Here is a 5911-nt window from a genome sequence, read left to right as displayed (position 1 = left end):
GACAATACATGTGCATCTAAAGCAGCGTTTCCCAAACCTAGAAAAATAAATATATAAATAAAAAAGATTTTATTTTTTTAATAAAAAAGCTGTAGATGTGTTGATTCAGTTTGGCACCACATACTTATGTGAATCTGGGTTTTCTACTCTAGCATACCTGAAAAACAAATACAGAAACAGACTAAATGCTCAGCATGACCTCAGAATAGCACTTTCAAAAACCAAGCCCAGAATTAGATTTCATTGTGCCATAGATGAAATATTATACCCCTTCTAGCATGATGTCAGGTCAGTAGAATTTTTAAATAAGTCAGTACAAATTAATCTGAATGTTGCTCAATGTTGGGGTTTAAGGTTGAGGGACGGAGGGAGGGGGTAAGAAATGGAGAGTTGAAAAAGGGGTGAGAAATGGAAAGGAGAGTAGAACATGTTTGTTCATTTAAAAGTGTTACAAAATGGTATGTACATAATGTTATGAGGTGGTGAGCAACTTAACATTACACTCTGATTCTTGCTGTGATGTACTTTTATAATGAATATACATATACATTTGAAATGCATGGTTTGTTGTGTTCTTTATCAGTAGTTTATAAATGTATGTTATGGCAATTCATGATGTATTTTTGTAAGTTTGGGTCCCGGGGAAACACCAAATCTCTCTTTTGGGTCTTGAGCTGAAAAAGTTTGGGAAGAACCCAACACACACACACACACACACACACACACACACACACACACACACACACACACACACACACTGGCTTAGGGAGGGTTTAATTTCCACTAGTACCCATCATACTAAAAATGTTAATGTTAATGTCACAATAAAAACATCCAAATTGTAAATAATAATAATAATAATAATAATAATAATAATAATAATAATAATAATAATAATAATAATAATAATAATAATAATAATAATAATAATAATAATAATAATAATAATAATAATAATAATAATAATAATAATAATAATAATAATAATAATAATAATAATAATAATAATAATAATAATAATAATAATAATAATAATAATAATAATAATAGCAGAAGACAACAGATATTAGATACGGCATACGGTAGATAAGCTTAACCCTTTCACTGCCACACTACCAAATGATTAACCCTTTCACTGCGACAATAGGTTAACCCTTTACTATCACACTAACCGTCTGTAGTGTGATCGTAAAGGATTAACCTTCTGTAGTGTGGTGGTAGTGAAAGGCTTAATCATTTGGTCATAATATCAAGTCCATCTATGCAGAATCCAAGCAATTTGTAGTAAAAGTGGTAAAAAAAAAAACTCTCTCTCTTTACCAGCTCTCAGAGTAAAAAACCAACATACAATAAAAATCCCCAATCCAGCTGTTCTCCCCTAACTCTGTGAAAACGCTGCATTGGGAGTTTGGCGTTTCACTAAGCAGAAGCAAAAGGGACGGCATTGTGATCCTATTTCAGAGAGGAGAGTTTTTTTTTTTTTAATCGCATTTCTGGATGCGTGTTGTTATCTCATGTGTAAAGTATGTCGTCTCCGGGGCGTCCAGTCTCCAGCTTTGTTTAGCTACGCCTGCCGTCCACATTTCCATCACAAACATCTCACCCCGGCTGACCTGCGCTTTCTGCTCCCTGAAGAGGCCCTGGTTAGACCCAATGCATGAGCAGATAGGCTCTGTGTGTGTGTGTGTCTGTGTGTGTGTGTGTGTGTGTGTGTGTGTGTGTGTGTGTGTGTGTGTGTGTGTGTGTGTGTGTGTGTGTGTGTGTGTGTGTGTGTGTGTGTGTGTGTGTGTGTGTGTGTGTGTGTGTGTGTGTGTGTGTGTGTGTGTGTGTGTGCATTTGTGCGTGTGTGTGTGTGTGTGTGCATTTGTGCAGGCGAGACATAGTGCAAGTGCTCATGCATAATGTGGTGCATGAATGTGTCCAGAAAGTCTTAAGTTAAGGCTCTGTGTTCTGTGTGTGTGTGTGTGTGTGTGTGTGTGTGTGTGTGTGTGTGTGTGTGTGTGTGTGTGTGTGTGTGTGTGTGTGTGTGTGTGTGTGTGTGTGTGTGTGTGTGTGTGTGTGTGTGTGTGTGTGTGTGTGTGTGTGTGTGTGTGTGTGTGCGTGTGTGTGTGTGCGTGTGTGTGTGTGCGTGTGTGCATTTGTGCGAGCGAGACAGAGTGCTCATGCATACGTGTTGTATGAATGTGTCAGGAATTCGAGACTATTCTCCTTCATGCTCTAATTATTCAACCAGTTCTCCTCTATAGTCTCTCTCTCTCTCTCTCTCTCTCTCTCTCTCTCTCTCTCTCTCTCTCTCTCTCTCTCTCCATCCTCCTCTATTCTCTCTCTCCATCCGTGCTCCCTTCCTCCCTCTTCTCTGCCTATATCTCCCTCTCTCTCTCCTCCTCTATTCTCTCTCTCTCTCTCCCTCCTCCTCTATTCTCTCTCTCCATCCCTGCTCCCTTCCTCCCTGCAGAAAAGACACAGTTGACTGCAGAAAAAAACTGGTTCCATTGAGGAGTCACTGTCACAGCAGCACAGACTCTGTTTTGTCTCTCTTTCTCTCTCTCTCTCTCTCTCTCTCTCTCTCTCTCTCTCTCTCTCTCTCTCTCTCTCTCTCTCTCCTCTCTCTCTCTCTCTCTCTCTCTCTCTCTCTCTCTTCCTCTCTGTTCAACAGCATCGGGGTCAGACAGAGAAAATAAGCACTAAAAAACTTTTATTTATCTTTTTAATCACAGGGAGCAAAAAAAAGCTCTGCTTGAAAGATAAGAGTATGATAGATTTACTGATAAGGATTTGTTATTAAATGTTTAAATGTGTTTATATAAATACACAAAGAAGCTTCTAACTTCTTTTTCTGCATTTAAAAGTATGATCTCGGACAACTGTGTCGACTTGTAACTGTCTTAGCAGATTATTTATTGTTTATTCTTATTTATTGTGTCTTTATGTATGAAATTGCTGATAAACTATGTCTTGTTTTGTAAGCTGTTGTCACTGTAAATGAGGTGTCTTACAAGGTGTCTTACAAGTTTAAATAAAGGTTTGAAATAAATAAAATGTAATTGAATTCCGTGTGGCTGGAAAAAAAAGAAGCAAAAGGAAATAGTGGCCAAGCTAAGAAAAACAGCCTTGAAACAGTCAGGTCTCTTTTACGCAATACGCTTCAAATACACCTATTAACATCCAGGTATATGGAATTAAAGCCCTATTTGTTGCCTGTCGATTGCCGCTTCAGGCGACAAAATCCGTTCAGCGGTTCTCGAGTTACATGCCGATATGTGAGGCGTGCGCCAAAGTACACGACAGAGTACAAAGTACACAGGGCTCATAGCTCCGTCAATCATTTGGCGATCTCGAACATTTTTTAACAGGCTTGTAGCCAATGAGTGTGGCTTCCCAATGATAACCCACGTGGGGATCTAATACGGTGTGTATTGATCGATTATGATAAAACAGCAGGGTCCCCTTATAAGGAGACCCGACAGCTTAACATTAGAACTAGAGCAGCTCACGAGGCAATACGCTTCAAATACACCTGTTAACATTAGAACTAGCAGCTCACCAGGCAATACGCTTCAAATACACCTGTTAACATTAGAACAAAGCAGCTCACCAGGCAATACGCTTCAAATACACCTGTTAACACCTGTTTAAATAACACCTGTTTAAATAAAGGTTTGAAATACAAATTAAATGAGAAAAATCAATTGAATTCCGTGTGGCTGAAGGGGGAAAAAAAGGAAATAGTGGCCAAGCTAAGAAAAACAGCCTTGAAACAGTCAGGTCTCTTTTACACAATACGCTTCAAATACACCTGTTAACATTAGAACTAATACGCCCCGAGGGAAGGGCCGATGTGATATCCCTGCAGAGAGGGGAGGCGCAGGAGGACGAAAGGGGGTGGACGAGGGCTATAGAGGAGGAGAACGAGGGGGTATAGAGGAGGAGAACGACAGGGGTATAGAGCAGGAGAATGAGGGGGGTGGGGGGGGGAGTAGTTTACTCAATCATGGTGTGTGTGTGTGTGTGTGTGTGTGTGTGTGTGTGTGTGTGTGTGTGTGTGTGTGTGTGTGTGTGTGTGTGTGTGTGTGTGTGTGTGTGTGTGTGTGTGTGTGTGTGTGTGTGTGCGTGCGTGCGTGTGTGTGTGTGTGTGTGTGTGTGTGTGTGTGTGTGTGTGTGTGTGTGTGTGTTGGGGGGGGGGGGGGAGAGACACACCAAATTTTGGCGGTCCCCTCAAGGGTTTCTCCTAACAAAGGGCCCTCATTTACAACAGATGTATAGGTTTTTAAAAAAGACAGGTTGCATTGATGAACCAGAGAGAGAGAGAGGGAGAGAGAGAGAGAGAGAGAGAGAGAGAGAGAGAGAGAGAGAGAGAGAGAGAGAGAGAGAGAGAGAGAGAGAGAGAGAGAGAGAAGAGAGAGAGAGAGAGAGAGAGAGAGAGAGAGAGAGAGAGAGAGAGAGAGAGAGAGAGAGAGATGAGAGAGAGAGAGAGAGAGAGAGAGAGAGAGAGAGAGACAGAGAGAGAGATAATGAGTGCAGGTGCTGTGAGACCAAAGGGAGAGGGTCTCTGACAGCATCTCACAGCCAGATCAAACGAGGCCAGAGAGGCTCCGAGGTCACCGGGAGGCTGAAAGGAGCCGCTGAGAGATGGCGTGCGATAAATAAAAGAAAAAAAATTATCAGCTCTCGGATTCGCAGAGCAATTATGAACCTGCTAATATCTCCATTCAGAGACTCTTATGGTCATTCAGGGACTGAAATGAGAAGAGGTTTTGGGGAGTCTTCTTCATCATTTAATACGCTCACTGGGAATACTCGTTAAAACCTCTGAGCAGGTCCTAAATTATTATTATATTTATATTATATTAATATTATTATTAATATTATTATAACCCATCCGTCTACATTCACTGCACACACAGCCACAGGCACACACTCACTTTAAACACTCACCTTTAACATCCACTTCTTCCACAACGTCACACCATATTTTCTCTATGTATTACTAAAAGATTTGAACTACATTTCTCTACCTCATTTTTGCCATTTTGCATTTTGTTTGCATTTTGTACTTTAGTTTGTACTTCAGTTTGTATCGTTTATATTGTATATTTTTTGTATAGTGTTTTGGTCTTTATTCTTTTACCTTTTTTCTACTATATGAAGCACAATCTCAGGGGGCTCATACAGAACCAAGAATTTCACTGTACTGTACGTGACAAATAAAACATAACTTGAAACTTGAAAACTTGATAAGATAAGATATTCCTTTATTGATCCCCTTGGGGAAATGTGGGCGTCATAGCAGCATGTGGGAGGGGGGAGGGGGGGTACAGTACAGGTATGGCCAGGGTAATAGAAGAAAGACATAAATATAGGCAATCAAATTAAATATGAATATTCAAATATGAGAAAAATAAACAATATACACAAGGTGCAAGCAAGGGTCTGTAACTGGCACAATATACGTGCTAACTTGCACACCATCCACGAGGTTATTTAGTTCAAGTCATTCATAAACGGAGCCTTATTTCCTATTTTGTCATGTGTATACATTAAAGTTCTAAAATGAACAGGTCTTATCCACACATGATTGTTGATGGTAAAACTCTCTATGGATCATTAAAACTCTCTGTGGATCATTAAAACTCTCTATATGGATCATTAAAACTCTCTCTATGGATCATTAAAACTCTCTATGGATCATTAAACTCTCTATGGATCATTAAACTCTCTGGATCATTAAAAAACTCTCTATGGCTCATTACTGACACCAATGGCTGTCTGTACCTTTAAAGGTAGAATCTGTAATGTCGCCAATCAGCCGTCTCTAAGCAAAACATATCAACAGGGACCTGCCTTTTGTTTACATTTTTAGTTTTGGTCTGATGGGGGAGGCGTCGCTGCTGCTGGCCACACCTAAGGCTCT

This window comes from Notolepis coatsorum (assembly GCF_963971535.1).
Source record: "Notolepis coatsorum genome assembly, chromosome: 10".
In the NCBI taxonomy this organism is placed as follows: domain Eukaryota; kingdom Metazoa; phylum Chordata; class Actinopteri; order Aulopiformes; family Paralepididae; genus Notolepis; species Notolepis coatsorum.
This window is presented reverse-complemented; position numbering follows the sequence as displayed.